Below are 17504 nucleotides of genomic sequence, written 5' to 3'. Positions count from 1 at the left end.
GACGTTTGCCTTTTGGGAATCAGGCTCTGCCGAGAACGAGCCCCATGAGATATGACATCTCTGGGAAAGCACAGATCCCCAGTGCTGTTGTGCCTGTGAATAGCGTTCCTAGGGAGGATGAAGACCAGCAACAGCTTTCAGGGCTGGCACATTCCTTGTAGCAGAAGGAGCCGGACGTTTCCCTTTTCTGAAACAGGCTCTGCTGAGAACGAGTACCATGAGATATGACATCTCTGGGAAAGCACAGATCCCCAGTGCTGTTGTGCCTCTGAATAGCCTGCAAAGGACAGGTAAAGATCAGCAACATCTTTCAGGGCTATCACATTCCTTGTAGGAGAGATAGCCAGACGTTTGCCTTTTCGAAATCAGGCTCTGCCGAGAACGAGCACCATGAGATATGACATCTCTGGGAAAGTACAGATCCCCAGTGCTGTTGTGCCTGTGAACAGGCTGACAAGGGAGGATGAAGACCAGCAACTGCTTTCAGGGCTGGCACATTCCTTGTGGGAGAAGGAGCAGGACGTTTGCCTTTTCGGAAACAGGCTCTGCCGAGAACGAGCACCATGAGATCTTCAACCTAGCATAAAGCCCAGATCCCCAGTGCTGTTGTGCCTGTGACTAGGCTGCCAAGGGAGGATGAAGACCAGCAACAGATTTCAGGGCTGGCACATTCCTTGTAGAAGGAATAGCCAGACGTTTGCCTTTTCGGAATCAGGCTCTGCCGAGAACGAGCACCATGAGATATGACATCTCTGGGAAAGCACAGATCCCCAGTGCTGTTGTGCCTGTGAATAGCGTTCCTAGGGAGGATGAAGACCAGCAACTGCTTTCAGGGCTGGCACATTCCTTGTAGGAGAAGGAGCCGGAAGTTTCCCTTTTCTGAAACAGGCTCTGCCGAGAACGAGCACCATGAGATATGACATCTCTGGGAAGGCACAAATCCCCAGTGCTGTTGTGCCTGTGAATAGGCTGCCAAGGGAGGATGAAGACCAGCAACTGCTTTCAGGGCTATCACCTTCCTTGTAGAAGGAATAGCCAGACGTTTGCCTTTTCGGAAACAGACTCTGCCGAGAACGAGTACCATGAGATATGACATCTCTGGGAAAGTACAGATCCCCAGTGCTGTTGTGCCTGTGAACAGGCTGACAAGGGAGGGTGAAGACCAGCAACTGCTTTCAGGGCTGGCACATTCCTTGTGGGAGAAGGAGCCGGATGTTTGCCTTTTCGGAAACAGACTCTGCCGAGAACGAGCACCATGAGATATGACATCTCTGGGAAAGCACAGATCCCCAGTGCTGTTGTGCCTGTGAACAGGCTGACAAGGGAGGGTGAAGACCAGCAACTGCTTTCAGGGCTCTCCCCTTCCTTGTAGGAGGAATAGCCAGACGATTGCCTTTTCGGAATCAGGCTCTGCCGAGAACGAGCACCATGAGATCTTCAACCTAGCATAAAGCCCAGATCCCCAGTGCTGTTGTGCCTGTGAATAGCATTCCTAGGGAGGATGAAGACCAGCAACTGCTTTCAGGGCTATCACCTTCCTTGTAGAAGGAATAGCCAGACGTTTGCCTTTTCGGAATCAGGCTCTGCCGAGAACAAGCACCATGAGATATGACATCTCTGGGAAAGCACAGATCCCCAGTGCTGTTGTGCCTGTGAATAGCATTCCTAGGGAGGATGAAGACCAGCAACAGCTTTCAGGGCTGGCACATTCCTTGTAGGAGAAGGAGCCGGACTTTTCCCTTTTCTGAAACAGGCTCTGCCGAGAACGAGCACCATGAGATATGACATCTCTGGGAAAGCACAAATCCCCAGTGCTGTTGTGCCTGTGAATAGCCTGCCAAGGAAAGGTAAAGGTCAGCAACATCTTTCGGGGCTGTCCCCCTCCTTGTAGGAGGAATAGCCAGACGTTTGCCTTTTCGGAAACAGGCTCTGCCGAGAACGAGCACCCTGAGATATGACATCTCTGGGAAAGCACAGATCCCCAGTGCTGTTGTGCCTGTGAATAGGCTGCCAAGGGAGGATGAAGACCAGCAACTGCTTTCAGGGCTATCACCTTCCTTGTAGGAGAGATAGCCAGACGTTTGCCTTTTCGGAATCAGGCTCTGCCGAGAACGAGTACCATGAGATATGACATCTCTGGGAAAGTACAGATCCCCAGTGCTGTTGTGCCTGTGAACAGGCTGACAAGGGAGGGTGAAGACCAGCAACTGCTTTCAGGGCTGGCACATTCCTTGTAGGAGAAGGAGCCGGACGTTTCCCTTTTCTGAAACAGGCTCTGCCGAGAACGAGCACCATGAGATATGACATCTCTGGGAAAGCACAAATCCCCAGTGCTGTAGTGCCTGTGAATAGCCTGCCAAGGACAGGTAAAGGTCAGCAACATCTTTCGGGGCTGTCCCCCTCCTTGTAGGAGGAATAGCCAGACGTTTGCCTTTTCGGAAACAGGCTCTGCCGAGAACGAGCACCATGAGATATGACATCTCTGGGAAAGCACAGATCCCCAGTGCTGTTGTGCCTGTGAATAGCCTGCCAAGGGAGGATGAAGACCAGCAACAGCTTTCAGGGCTGGCACATTCCTTGTGGGAGAAGGAGCTGGACGTTTGCCTTTTGGGAATCAGGCTCTGCCGAGAACGAGCACCATGAGATATGACATCTCTGGGAAAGCACAGATCCCCTGTGCTGTTGTGCCTGTGAATAGCGTTCCTAGGGAGGATGAAGACCAGCAACAGCTTTCAGGGCTGCCTCATTCCTTGTGGGAGAAGGAGCTGGACGTTTGCCTTTTGGGAATCAGGCTCTGCCGAGAACGAGCACCATGAGATATGACATCTCTGGGAAAGCCCAGATCCCCAGTGCTGTTGTGCCTGTGAATAGCGTTCCTAGGGAGGATGAAGACCAGCAACAGCTCTCAGGGCTGGCACATTCCTTGTAGGAGGAATAGCCAGACGTTTGCCTTTTCGGAAACAGGCTCTGCCGAGAACGAGCACCCTGACATATGACATCTCTGGGAAAGCACAGATCCCCAGTGCTGTAGTGCCTGTGAACAGGCTGACAAGGGAGGGTGAAGACCAGCAACTGCTTTCAGGGCTGGCACATTCCTTGTGGGAGAAGGAGCCGGACGTTTGCCTTTTCTGAAACAGGCTCTGCCGAGAACGAGTACCATGAGATATGACATCTCTGGGAAAGCACAGATCCCCAGTGCTGTTGTGCCTCTGAATAGCCTGCCAAGGACAGGTAAAGATCAGCAACATCTTTCAGGGCTATCACATTCCTTGTAGGAGAGATAGCCAGACGTTTGCCTTTTCGAAATCAGGCTCTGCCGAGAACGAGCACCATGAGATATGACATCTCTGGGAAAGTACAGATCCCCAGTGCTGTTGTGCCTGTGAACAGGCTGACAAGGGAGGGTGAAGACCAGCCACTGCTTTCAGGGCTGGCACATTCCTTGTGGGAGAAGGAGCAGGACGTTTGCCTTTTCGGAAACAGGCTCTGCCGAGAACGAGCACCATGAGATCTTCAACCTAGCATAAAGCCAAGATCCCCAGTGCTGTTGTGCCTGTGAATAGGCTGCCAAGGGAGGATGAAGACCAGCAACAGATTTCAGGGCTGGCACATTCCTTGTAGGAGGAGAAGCCAGACGTTTGCCTTTTCGGAATCAGGCTCTGCCGAGAACGAGCACCATGAGATATGACATCTCTGGGAAAGCACAAATCCCCAGTGCTGTAGTGCCTGTGAATAGCCTGCCAAAGAAACGTAAAGGTCAGCAACATCTTTCGGGGCTGTCCCCCTCCTTGTAGGAGGAATAGCCAGACGTTTGCCTTTTCGGAAACAGGCTCTGCCGAGAACGAGCACCCTGAGATATGACATCTCTGGGAAAGCACAGATCCCCAGTGCTGTTGTGCCTGTGAATAGGCTGCCAAGGGAGGATGAAGACCAGCAACTGCTTTCAGGGCTGGCACATTCCTTGTGGGAGAAGGAGCTGGACGTTTGCCTTTTGCGAATCAGGCTCTGCCAAGAACGAGCACCATGAGATATGACATCTCTGGGAAAGCACAGATCCCCTGTGCTGTTGTGCCTGTGAATAGCGTTCCTAGGGAGGATGAAGACCAGCAACAGCTTTCAGGGCTGCCTCATTCCTTGTGGGAGAAGGAGCTGGACGTTTGCCTTTTGGGAATCAGGCTCTGCCGAGAACGAGCACCATGAGATATGACATCTCTGGGAAAGCACAGATCCCCAGTGCTGTTGTGCCTGTGAATAGCGTTCCTAGGGAGGATGAAGACCAGCAACAGCTTTCAGGGCTGGCACATTCCTTGTAGGAGGAATAGCCAGACGTTTGCCTTTTCGGAAACAGGCTCTGCCGAGAACGAGCACCCTGAGATATGACATCTCTGGGAAAGCACAGATCCCCAGTGCTGTTGTGCCTGTGAACAGGCTGACAAGGGAGGGTGAAGACCAGCAACTGCTTTCACGGCTGGCACATTCCTTGTGGGAGAAGGAGCCGGACGTTTGCCTTTTCTGAATCAGGCTCTGCCGAGAACGAGCCCCATGAGATATGACATCTCTGGGAAAGCACAGATCCCCAGTGCTGTTGTGCCTGTGAATAGCGTTCCTAGGGAGGATGAAGACCAGCAACAGCTTTCAGGGCTGGCACATTCCTTGTAGGAGAAGGAGCCGGACGTTTCCCTTTTCTGAAACAGGCTCTGCCGAGAACGAGTACCATGAGATATGACATCTCTGGGAAAGCACAGATCCCCAGTGCTGTTGTGCCTCTGAATAGCCTGCCAAGGACAGGTAAAGATCAGCAACATCTTTCAGGGCTATCACATTCCTTGTAGGAGAGATAGCCAGACGTTTGCCTTTTCGAAATCAGGCTCTGCCGAGAACGAGCACCATGAGATATGACATCTCTGGGAAAGTACAGATCCCCAGTGCTGTTGTGCCTGTGAACAGGCTGACAAGGGAGGATGAAGACCAGCAACTGCTTTCAGGGCTGGCACATTCCTTGTGGGAGAAGGAGCAGGACGTTTGCCTTTTCGGAAACAGGCTCTGCCGAGAACGAGCACCATGAGATCTTCAACCTAGCATAAAGCCAAGATCCCCAGTGCTGTTGTGCCTGTGAATAGGCTGCCAAGGGAGGATGAAGACCAGCAACAGATTTCAGGGCTGGCACATTCCTTGTAGGAGGAGAAGCCAGACGTTTGCCTTTTCGGAATCAGGCTCTGCCGAGAACGAGCACCATGAGATATGACATCTCTGGGAAAGCACAAATCCCCAGTGCTGTAGTGCCTGTGAATAGCCTGCCAAAGAAACGTAAAGGTCAGCAACATCTTTCGGGGCTGTCCCCCTCCTTGTAGGAGGAATAGCCAGACGTTTGCCTTTTCGGAAACAGGCTCTGCCGAGAACGAGCACCCTGAGATATGACATCTCTGGGAAAGCACAGATCCCCTGTGCTGTTGTGCCTGTGAATAGCGTTCCTAGGGAGGATGAAGACCAGCAACAGCTTTCAGGGCTGCCTCATTCCTTGTGGGAGAAGGAGCTGGACGTTTGCCTTTTCGGAAACAGGCTCTGCCGAGAACGAGCACCCTGAGATATGACATCTCTGGGAAAGCACAGATCCCCAGTGCTGTTGTGCCTGTGAATAGCGTTCCTAGGGAGGGTGAAGACCAGCAACTGCTTTCAGGGCTGGCACATTCCTTGTGGGAGAAGGAGCCGGACGTTTGCCTTTTCGGAAACAGACTCTGCCGAGAACGAGCCCCATGAGATATGACATCTCTGGGAAAGCACAGATCCCCTGTGCTGTTGTGCCTGTGAATAGCCTGCCAAGGAAACGTAAAGATCAGCAACATCTTTCAGGGCTATCACATTCCTTGTAGGAGAGATAGCCAGACGTTTGCCTTTTCGAAATCAGGCTCTGCCGAGAACGAGCACCATGAGATATGACATCTCTGGGAAAGCACAGATCCCCAGTGCTGTTGTGCCTGTGAGTAGCCTACAAGGGGAGGTGAACACCAGCAATATCTTTCAGGGCTCTCTCCTTCCCTGTAGGAGAAATAGCCAGACGTTTGCCTTTTCGGAAACAGGCTCTGCCGAGAACGAGCACCATGAGATATGACATCTCTGGGAAAGCACAAATCCCCAGTGCTGTTGTGCCTGTGAATAGGCTGCCAAGGGAGGATGAAGACCAGCAACAGCTTTCAGGGCTGGCACATTCCTTGTGGGAGAAGGAGCTGGACGTTTGCCTTTTGGGAATCAGGCTCTGCCGAGAACGAGCACCATGAGATATGACATCTCTGGGAAAGCACAGATCCCCAGTGCTGTTGTGCCTGTGAATAGCGTTCCTAGGGAGGATGAAGACCAGCAACAGCTTTCAGGGCTGGCACATTCCTTGTAGGAGGAATAGCCAGACGTTTGCCTTTTCGGAAACAGGCTCTGCCGAGAACGAGCACCCTGAGATATGACATCTCTGGGAAAGCACAGATCCCCAGTGCTGTAGTGCCTGTGAACAGGCTGACAAGGGAGGGTGAAGACCAGCAACTGCTTTCAGGGCTGGCACATTCCTTGTGGGAGAAGGAGCAGGACGTTTGCCTTTTCGGAAACAGGCTCTGCCGAGAACGAGCACCATGAGATCTTCAACCTAGCATAAAGCCAAGATCCCCAGTGCTGTTGTGCCTGTGAATAGGCTGCCAAGGGAGGATGAAGACCAGCAACAGATTTCAGGGCTGGCACATTCCTTGTAGGAGGAGAAGCCGGACGTTTGCCTTTTCGGAATCAGGCTCTGCCGAGAACAAGCACCATGAGATATGACATCTCTGGGAAAGCACAAATCCCCAGTGCTGTAGTGCCTGTGAATAGCCTGCCAAAGAAACGTAAAGGTCAGCAACATCTTTCGGGGCTGTCCCCCTCCTTGTAGGAGGAATAGCCAGACGTTTGCCTTTTCGGAAACAGGCTCTGCCGAGAACGAGCACCCTGAGATATGACATCTCTGGGAAAGCACAGATCCCCAGTGCTGTTGTGCCTGTGAATAGGCTGCCAAGGGAGGATGAAGACCAGCAACTGCTTTCAGGGCTATCACATTCCTTGTAGAAGGAATAGCCAGACGATTGCCTTTTCGGAATCAGGCTCTGCCGAGAACGAGTACCATGAGATATGACATCTCTGGGAAAGTACAGATCCCCAGTGCTGTTGTGCCTGTGAACAGGCTGACAAGGGAGGGTGAAGACCAGCAACTGCTTTCAGGGCTGGCACATTCCTTGTAGGAGAAGGAGCCGGACGTTTCCCTTTTCTGAAACAGGCTCTGCCGAGAACGAGCACCATGAGATATGACATCTCTGGGAAAGCACAAATCCCCAGTGCTGTAGTGCCTGTGATTAGCCTGCCAAGGGAGGATGAAGACCAGCAACAGCTTTCAGGGCTGGCACATTCCTTGTGGGAGAAGGAGCTGGACGTTTGCCTTTTGGGAATCAGGCTCTGCCGAGAACGAGCACCATGAGATATGACATCTCTGGGAAAGCACAGATCCCCTGTGCTGTTGTGCCTGTGAATAGCGTTCCTAGGGAGGATGAAGACCAGCAACAGCTTTCAGGGCTGCCTCATTCCTTGTGGGAGAAGGAGCTGGACGTTTGCCTTTTGGGAATCAGGCTCTGCCGAGAACGAGCACCATGAGATATGACATCTCTGGGAAAGCACAGATCCCCAGTGCTGTTGTGCCTGTGAATAGCGTTGCTAGGGAGGATGAAGACCAGCAACAGCTTTCAGGGCTGGCACATTCCTTGTAGGAGGAATAGCCAGACGTTTGCCTTTTCGGAAACAGGCTCTGCCGAGAACGAGCACCCTGAGATATGACATCTCTGGGAAAGCACAGATCCCCAGTGCTGTAGTGCCTGTGAACAGGCTGACAAGGGAGGGTGAAGACCAGCAACTGCTTTCAGGGCTGCCACATTCCTTGTGGGAGAAGGAGCCGGACGTTTGCCTTTTCGGAAACAGACTCTGCCGAGAACGAGTACCATGAGATATGACATCTCTGGGAAAGCACAGATCCCCTGTGCTGTTGTGCCTGTGAATAGCCTGCCAAGGAAACGTAAAGATCAGCAACATCTTTCAGGGCTATCACGTTCCTTGTAGGAGAGATAGCCAGACGTTTGCCTTTTCGAAATCAGGCTCTGCCAAGAACGAGCACCATGAGATATGACATCTCTGGGAAAGCACAGATCCCCAGTGCTGTTGTGCCTGTGAGTAGCCTACCAAGGGGAGGTGAACACCAGCAATATCTTTCAGGGCTCTCTCCTTCCCTGTAAGAGAAATAGCCAGACGTTTGCCTTTTCGGAAACAGGCTCTGCCGAGAACGAGCACCATGAGATATGACATCTCTGGGAAAGCACAAATCCCCAGTGCTGTTGTGCCTGTGAATAGGCTGCCAAGGGAGGATGAAGACCAGCAACAGCTTTCAGGGCTGGCACATTCCTTGTGGGAGAAGGAGCTGGACGTTTGCCTTTTGGGAATCAGGCTCTGCCGAGAACGAGCACCATGAGATATGACATCTCTGGGAAAGCACAGATCCCCAGTGCTGTTATGCCTGTGAATAGCGTTCCTAGGGAGGATGAAGACCAGCAACAGCTTTCAGGGCTGCCTCATTCCTTGTGGGAGAAGGAGCTGGACGTTTGCCTTTTGGGAATCAGGCTCTGCCGAGAACGAGCCCCATGAGATATGACATCTCTGGGAAAGCACAGATCCCCAGTGCTGTTGTGCCTGTGAATAGCGTTCCTAGGGAGGATGAAGACCAGCAACAGCTTTCAGGGCTGGCACATTCCTTGTAGCAGAAGGAGCCGGACGTTTCCCTTTTCTGAAACAGGCTCTGCCGAGAACGAGTACCATGAGATATGACATCTCTGGGAAAGCACAGATCCCCAGTGCTGTTGTGCCTCTGAATAGCCTGCAAAGGACAGGTAAAGATCAGCAACATCTTTCAGGGCTATCACATTCCTTGTAGGAGAGATAGCCAGACGTTTGCCTTTTCGAAATCAGGCTCTGCCGAGAACGAGCACCATGAGATATGACATCTCTGGGAAAGTACAGATCCCCAGTGCTGTTGTGCCTGTGAACAGGCTGACAAGGGAGGATGAAGACCAGCAACTGCTTTCAGGGCTGGCACATTCCTTGTGGGAGAAGGAGCAGGACGTTTGCCTTTTCGGAAACAGGCTCTGCCGAGAACGAGCACCATGAGATCTTCAACCTAGCATAAAGCCCAGATCCCCAGTGCTGTTGTGCCTGTGACTAGGCTGCCAAGGGAGGATGAAGACCAGCAACAGATTTCAGGGCTGGCACATTCCTTGTAGAAGGAATAGCCAGACGTTTGCCTTTTCGGAATCAGGCTCTGCCGAGAACGAGCACCATGAGATATGACATCTCTGGGAAAGCACAGATCCCCAGTGCTGTTGTGCCTGTGAATAGCGTTCCTAGGGAGGATGAAGACCAGCAACTGCTTTCAGGGCTGGCACATTCCTTGTAGGAGAAGGAGCCGGAAGTTTCCCTTTTCTGAAACAGGCTCTGCCGAGAACGAGCACCATGAGATATGACATCTCTGGGAAGGCACAAATCCCCAGTGCTGTTGTGCCTGTGAATAGGCTGCCAAGGGAGGATGAAGACCAGCAACTGCTTTCAGGGCTATCACCTTCCTTGTAGAAGGAATAGCCAGACGTTTGCCTTTTCGGAAACAGACTCTGCCGAGAACGAGTACCATGAGATATGACATCTCTGGGAAAGTACAGATCCCCAGTGCTGTTGTGCCTGTGAACAGGCTGACAAGGGAGGGTGAAGACCAGCAACTGCTTTCAGGGCTGGCACATTCCTTGTGGGAGAAGGAGCCGGATGTTTGCCTTTTCGGAAACAGACTCTGCCGAGAACGAGCACCATGAGATATGACATCTCTGGGAAAGCACAGATCCCCAGTGCTGTTGTGCCTGTGAACAGGCTGACAAGGGAGGGTGAAGACCAGCAACTGCTTTCAGGGCTCTCCCCTTCCTTGTAGGAGGAATAGCCAGACGATTGCCTTTTCGGAATCAGGCTCTGCCGAGAACGAGCACCATGAGATCTTCAACCTAGCATAAAGCCCAGATCCCCAGTGCTGTTGTGCCTGTGAATAGCATTCCTAGGGAGGATGAAGACCAGCAACTGCTTTCAGGGCTATCACCTTCCTTGTAGAAGGAATAGCCAGACGTTTGCCTTTTCGGAATCAGGCTCTGCCGAGAACAAGCACCATGAGATATGACATCTCTGGGAAAGCACAGATCCCCAGTGCTGTTGTGCCTGTGAATAGCATTCCTAGGGAGGATGAAGACCAGCAACAGCTTTCAGGGCTGGCACATTCCTTGTAGGAGAAGGAGCCGGACGTTTCCCTTTTCTGAAACAGGCTCTGCCGAGAACGAGCACCATGAGATATGACATCTCTGGGAAAGCACAAATCCCCAGTGCTGTTGTGCCTGTGAATAGCCTGCCAAGGAAAGGTAAAGGTCAGCAACATCTTTCGGGGCTGTCCCCCTCCTTGTAGGAGGAATAGCCAGACGTTTGCCTTTTCGGAAACAGGCTCTGCCGAGAACGAGCACCCTGAGATATGACATCTCTGGGAAAGCACAGATCCCCAGTGCTGTTGTGCCTGTGAATAGGCTGCCAAGGGAGGATGAAGACCAGCAACTGCTTTCAGGGCTATCACCTTCCTTGTAGAAGGAATAGCCAGACGATTGCCTTTTCGGAATCAGGCTCTGCCGAGAACGAGTACCATGAGATATGACATCTCTGGGAAAGTACAGATCCCCAGTGCTGTTGTGCCTGTGAACAGGCTGACAAGGGAGGGTGAAGACCAGCAACTGCTTTCAGGGCTGGCACATTCCTTGTAGGAGAAGGAGCCGGACGTTTCCCTTTTCTGAAACAGGCTCTGCCGAGAACGAGCACCATGAGATATGACATCTCTGGGAAAGCACAAATCCCCAGTGCTGTAGTGCCTGTGAATAGCCTGCCAAGGACAGGTAAAGGTCAGCAACATCTTTCGGGGCTGTCCCCCTCCTTGTAGGAGGAATAGCCAGACGTTTGCCTTTTCGGAAACAGGCTCTGCCGAGAACGAGCACCATGAGATATGACATCTCTGGGAAAGCACAGATCCCCAGTGCTGTTGTGCCTGTGAATAGCCTGCCAAGGGAGGATGAAGACCAGCAACAGCTTTCAGGGCTGGCACATTCCTTGTGGGAGAAGGAGCTGGACGTTTGCCTTTTGGGAATCAGGCTCTGCCGAGAACGAGCACCATGAGATATGACATCTCTGGGAAAGCACAGATCCCCTGTGCTGTTGTGCCTGTGAATAGCGTTCCTAGGGAGGATGAAGACCAGCAACAGCTTTCAGGGCTGCCTCATTCCTTGTGGGAGAAGGAGCTGGACGTTTGCCTTTTGGGAATCAGGCTCTGCCGAGAACGAGCACCATGAGATATGACATCTCTGGGAAAGCCCAGATCCCCAGTGCTGTTGTGCCTGTGAATAGCGTTCCTAGGGAGGATGAAGACCAGCAACAGCTTTCAGGGCTGGCACATTCCTTGTAGGAGGAATAGCCAGACGTTTGCCTTTTCGGAAACAGGCTCTGCCGAGAACGAGCACCCTGACATATGACATCTCTGGGAAAGCACAGATCCCCAGTGCTGTAGTGCCTGTGAACAGGCTGACAAGGGAGGGTGAAGACCAGCAACTGCTTTCAGGGCTGGCACATTCCTTGTGGGAGAAGGAGCCGGACGTTTGCCTTTTCTGAAACAGGCTCTGCCGAGAACGAGTACCATGAGATATGACATCTCTGGGAAAGCACAGATCCCCAGTGCTGTTGTGCCTCTGAATAGCCTGCCAAGGACAGGTAAAGATCAGCAACATCTTTCAGGGCTATCACATTCCTTGTAGGAGAGATAGCCAGACGTTTGCCTTTTCGAAATCAGGCTCTGCCGAGAACGAGCACCATGAGATATGACATCTCTGGGAAAGTACAGATCCCCAGTGCTGTTGTGCCTGTGAATAGCGTTCCTAGGGAGGGTGAAGACCAGCAACTGCTTTCAGGGCTGGCACATTCCTTGTGGGAGAAGGAGCAGGACGTTTGCCTTTTCGGAAACAGGCTCTGCCGAGAACGAGCACCATGAGATCTTCAACCTAGCATAAAGCCAAGATCCCCAGTGCTGTTGTGCCTGTGACTAGGCTGCCAAGGGAGGATGAAGACCAGCAACAGATTTCAGGGCTGGCACATTCCTTGTAGGAGGAGAAGCCAGACGTTTGCCTTTTCGGAATCAGGCTCTGCCGAGAACGAGCACCATGAGATATGACATCTCTGGGAAAGCACAAATCCCCAGTGCTGTAGTGCCTGTGAATAGCCTGCCAAAGAAACGTAAAGGTCAGCAACATCTTTCGGGGCTGTCCCCCTCCTTGTAGGAGGAATAGCCAGACGTTTGCCTTTTCGGAAACAGGCTCTGCCGAGAACGAGCACCCTGAGATATGACATCTCTGGGAAAGCACAGATCCCCTGTGCTGTTGTGCCTGTGAATAGCGTTCCTAGGGAGGATGAAGACCAGCAACAGCTTTCAGGGCTGCCTCATTCCTTGTGGGAGAAGGAGCTGGACGTTTGCCTTTTCGGAAACAGGCTCTGCCGAGAACGAGCACCCTGAGATATGACATCTCTGGGAAAGCACAGATCCCCAGTGCTGTTGTGCCTGTGAATAGCGTTCCTAGGGAGGGTGAAGACCAGCAACTGCTTTCAGGGCTGGCACATTCCTTGTGGGAGAAGGAGCCGGACGTTTGCCTTTTCGGAAACAGACTCTGCCGAGAACGAGCCCCATGAGATATGACATCTCTGGGAAAGAACAGATCCCCTGTGCTGTTGTGCCTGTGAATAGCCTGCCAAGGAAACGTAAAGATCAGCAACATCTTTCAGGGCTATCACATTCCTTGTAGGAGAGATAGCCAGACGTTTGCCTTTTCGAAATCAGGCTCTGCCGAGAACGAGCACCATGAGATATGACATCTCTGGGAAAGCACAGATCCCCAGTGCTGTTGTGCCTGTGAGTAGCCTACAAGGGGAGGTGAACACCAGCAATATCTTTCAGGGCTCTCTCCTTCCCTGTAGGAGAAATAGCCAGACGTTTGCCTTTTCGGAAACAGGCTCTGCCGAGAACGAGCACCATGAGATATGACATCTCTGGGAAAGCACAAATCCCCAGTGCTGTTGTGCCTGTGAATAGGCTGCCAAGGGAGGATGAAGACCAGCAACAGCTTTCAGGGCTGGCACATTCCTTGTGGGAGAAGGAGCTGGACGTTTGCCTTTTGGGAATCAGGCTCTGCCGAGAACGAGCACCATGAGATATGACATCTCTGGGAAAGCACAGATCCCCAGTGCTGTTGTGCCTGTGAATAGCGTTCCTAGGGAGGATGAAGACCAGCAACAGCTTTCAGGGCTGGCACATTCCTTGTAGGAGGAATAGCCAGACGTTTGCCTTTTCGGAAACAGGCTCTGCCGAGAACGAGCACCCTGAGATATGACATCTCTGGGAAAGCACAGATCCCCAGTGCTGTAGTGCCTGTGAACAGGCTGACAAGGGAGGGTGAAGACCAGCAACTGCTTTCAGGGCTGGCACATTCCTTGTGGGAGAAGGAGCAGGACGTTTGCCTTTTCGGAAACAGGCTCTGCCGAGAACGAGCACCATGAGATCTTCAACCTAGCATAAAGCCAAGATCCCCAGTGCTGTTGTGCCTGTGAATAGGCTGCCAAGGGAGGATGAAGACCAGCAACAGATTTCAGGGCTGGCACATTCCTTGTAGGAGGAGAAGCCGGACGTTTGCCTTTTCGGAATCAGGCTCTGCCGAGAACAAGCACCATGAGATATGACATCTCTGGGAAAGCACAAATCCCCAGTGCTGTAGTGCCTGTGAATAGCCTGCCAAAGAAACGTAAAGGTCAGCAACATCTTTCGGGGCTGTCCCCCTCCTTGTAGGAGGAATAGCCAGACGTTTGCCTTTTCGGAAACAGGCTCTGCCGAGAACGAGCACCCTGAGATATGACATCTCTGGGAAAGCACAGATCCCCAGTGCTGTTGTGCCTGTGAATAGGCTGCCAAGGGAGGATGAAGACCAGCAACTGCTTTCAGGGCTATCACCTTCCTTGTAGAAGGAATAGCCAGACGATTGCCTTTTCGGAATCAGGCTCTGCCGAGAACGACTACCATGAGATATGACATCTCTGGGAAAGTACAGATCCCCAGTGCTGTTGTGCCTGTGAACAGGCTGACAAGGGAGGGTGAAGACCAGCAACTGCTTTCAGGGCTGGCACATTCCTTGTAGGAGAAGGAGCCGGACGTTTCCCTTTTCTGAAACAGGCTCTGCCGAGAACGAGCACCATGAGATATGACATCTCTGGGAAAGCACAAATCCCCAGTGCTGTAGTGCCTGTGATTAGCCTGCCAAGGGAGGATGAAGACCAGCAACAGCTTTCAGGGCTGGCACATTCCTTGTGGGAGAAGGAGCTGGACGTTTGCCTTTTGGGAATCAGGCTCTGCCGAGAACGAGCACCATGAGATATGACATCTCTGGGAAAGCACAGATCCCCTGTGCTGTTGTGCCTGTGAATAGCGTTCCTAGGGAGGATGAAGACCAGCAACAGCTTTCAGGGCTGCCTCATTCCTTGTGGGAGAAGGAGCTGGACGTTTGCCTTTTGGGAATCAGGCTCTGCCGAGAACGAGCACCATGAGATATGACATCTCTGGGAAAGCACAGATCCCCAGTGCTGTTGTGCCTGTGAATAGCGTTGCTAGGGAGGATGAAGACCAGCAACAGCTTTCAGGGCTGGCACATTCCTTGTAGGAGGAATAGCCAGACGTTTGCCTTTTCGGAAACAGGCTCTGCCGAGAACGAGCACCCTGAGATATGACATCTCTGGGAAAGCACAGATCCCCAGTGCTGTAGTGCCTGTGAACAGGCTGACAAGGGAGGGTGAAGACCAGCAACTGCTTTCAGGGCTGCCACATTCCTTGTGGGAGAAGGAGCCGGACGTTTGCCTTTTCGGAAACAGACTCTGCCGAGAACGAGTACCATGAGATATGACATCTCTGGGAAAGCACAGATCCCCTGTGCTGTTGTGCCTGTGAATAGCCTGCCAAGGAAACGTAAAGATCAGCAACATCTTTCAGGGCTATCACGTTCCTTGTAGGAGAGATAGCCAGACGTTTGCCTTTTCGAAATCAGGCTCTGCCAAGAACGAGCACCATGAGATATGACATCTCTGGGAAAGCACAGATCCCCAGTGCTGTTGTGCCTGTGAGTAGCCTACCAAGGGGAGGTGAACACCAGCAATATCTTTCAGGGCTCTCTCCTTCCCTGTAAGAGAAATAGCCAGACGTTTGCCTTTTCGGAAACAGGCTCTGCCGAGAACGAGCACCATGAGATATGACATCTCTGGGAAAGCACAAATCCCCAGTGCTGTTGTGCCTGTGAATAGGCTGCCAAGGGAGGATGAAGACCAGCAACAGCTTTCAGGGCTGGCACATTCCTTGTGGGAGAAGGAGCTGGACGTTTGCCTTTTGGGAATCAGGCTCTGCCGAGAACGAGCACCATGAGATATGACATCTCTGGGAAAGCACAGATCCCCAGTGCTGTTGTGCCTGTGAATAGCGTTCCTAGGGAGGATGAAGACCAGCAACAGCTTTCAGGGCTGCCTCATTCCTTGTGGGAGAAGGAGCTGGACGTTTGCCTTTTGGGAATCAGGCTCTGCCGAGAACGAGCCCCATGAGATATGACATCTCTGGGAAAGCACAGATCCCCAGTGCTGTTGTGCCTGTGAATAGCGTTCCTAGGGAGGATGAAGACCAGCAACAGCTTTCAGGGCTGGCACATTCCTTGTAGCAGAAGGAGCCGGACGTTTCCCTTTTCTGAAACAGGCTCTGCCGAGAACGAGTACCATGAGATATGACATCTCTGGGAAAGCACAGATCCCCAGTGCTGTTGTGCCTCTGAATAGCCTGCAAAGGACAGGTAAAGATCAGCAACATCTTTCAGGGCTATCACATTCCTTGTAGGAGAGATAGCCAGACGTTTGCCTTTTCGAAATCAGGCTCTGCCGAGAACGAGCACCATGAGATATGACATCTCTGGGAAAGTACAGATCCCCAGTGCTGTTGTGCCTGTGAACAGGCTGACAAGGGAGGATGAAGACCAGCAACTGCTTTCAGGGCTGGCACATTCCTTGTGGGAGAAGGAGCAGGACGTTTGCCTTTTCGGAAACAGGCTCTGCCGAGAACGAGCACCATGAGATCTTCAACCTAGCATAAAGCCCAGATCCCCAGTGCTGTTGTGCCTGTGACTAGGCTGCCAAGGGAGGATGAAGACCAGCAACAGATTTCAGGGCTGGCACATTCCTTGTAGAAGGAATAGCCAGACGTTTGCCTTTTCGGAATCAGGCTCTGCCGAGAACGAGCACCATGAGATATGACATCTCTGGGAAAGCACAGATCCCCAGTGCTGTTGTGCCTGTGAATAGCGTTCCTAGGGAGGATGAAGACCAGCAACTGCTTTCAGGGCTGGCACATTCCTTGTAGGAGAAGGAGCCGGAAGTTTCCCTTTTCTGAAACAGGCTCTGCCGAGAACGAGCACCATGAGATATGACATCTCTGGGAAGGCACAAATCCCCAGTGCTGTTGTGCCTGTGAATAGGCTGCCAAGGGAGGATGAAGACCAGCAACTGCTTTCAGGGCTATCACCTTCCTTGTAGAAGGAATAGCCAGACGTTTGCCTTTTCGGAAACAGACTCTGCCGAGAACGAGTACCATGAGATATGACATCTCTGGGAAAGTACAGATCCCCAGTGCTGTTGTGCCTGTGAACAGGCTGACAAGGGAGGGTGAAGACCAGCAACTGCTTTCAGGGCTGGCACATTCCTTGTGGGAGAAGGAGCCGGATGTTTGCCTTTTCGGAAACAGACTCTGCCGAGAACGAGCACCATGAGATATGACATCTCTGGGAAAGCACAGATCCCCAGTGCTGTTGTGCCTGTGAACAGGCTGACAAGGGAGGGTGAAGACCAGCAACTGCTTTCAGGGCTCTCCCCTTCCTTGTAGGAGGAATAGCCAGACGATTGCCTTTTCGGAATCAGGCTCTGCCGAGAACGAGCACCATGAGATCTTCAACCTAGCATAAAGCCCAGATCCCCAGTGCTGTTGTGCCTGTGAATAGCATTCCTAGGGAGGATGAAGACCAGCAACTGCTTTCAGGGCTATCACCTTCCTTGTAGAAGGAATAGCCAGACGTTTGCCTTTTCGGAATCAGGCTCTGCCGAGAACAAGCACCATGAGATATGACATCTCTGGGAAAGCACAGATCCCCAGTGCTGTTGTGCCTGTGAATAGCATTCCTAGGGAGGATGAAGACCAGCAACAGCTTTCAGGGCTGGCACATTCCTTGTAGGAGAAGGAGCCGGACGTTTCCCTTTTCTGAAACAGGCTCTGCCGA

Source organism: Buteo buteo, chromosome 3, assembly GCF_964188355.1.
Source record: "Buteo buteo chromosome 3, bButBut1.hap1.1, whole genome shotgun sequence".
Lineage (NCBI taxonomy): Eukaryota > Metazoa > Chordata > Aves > Accipitriformes > Accipitridae > Buteo > Buteo buteo.
This window is presented reverse-complemented; position numbering follows the sequence as displayed.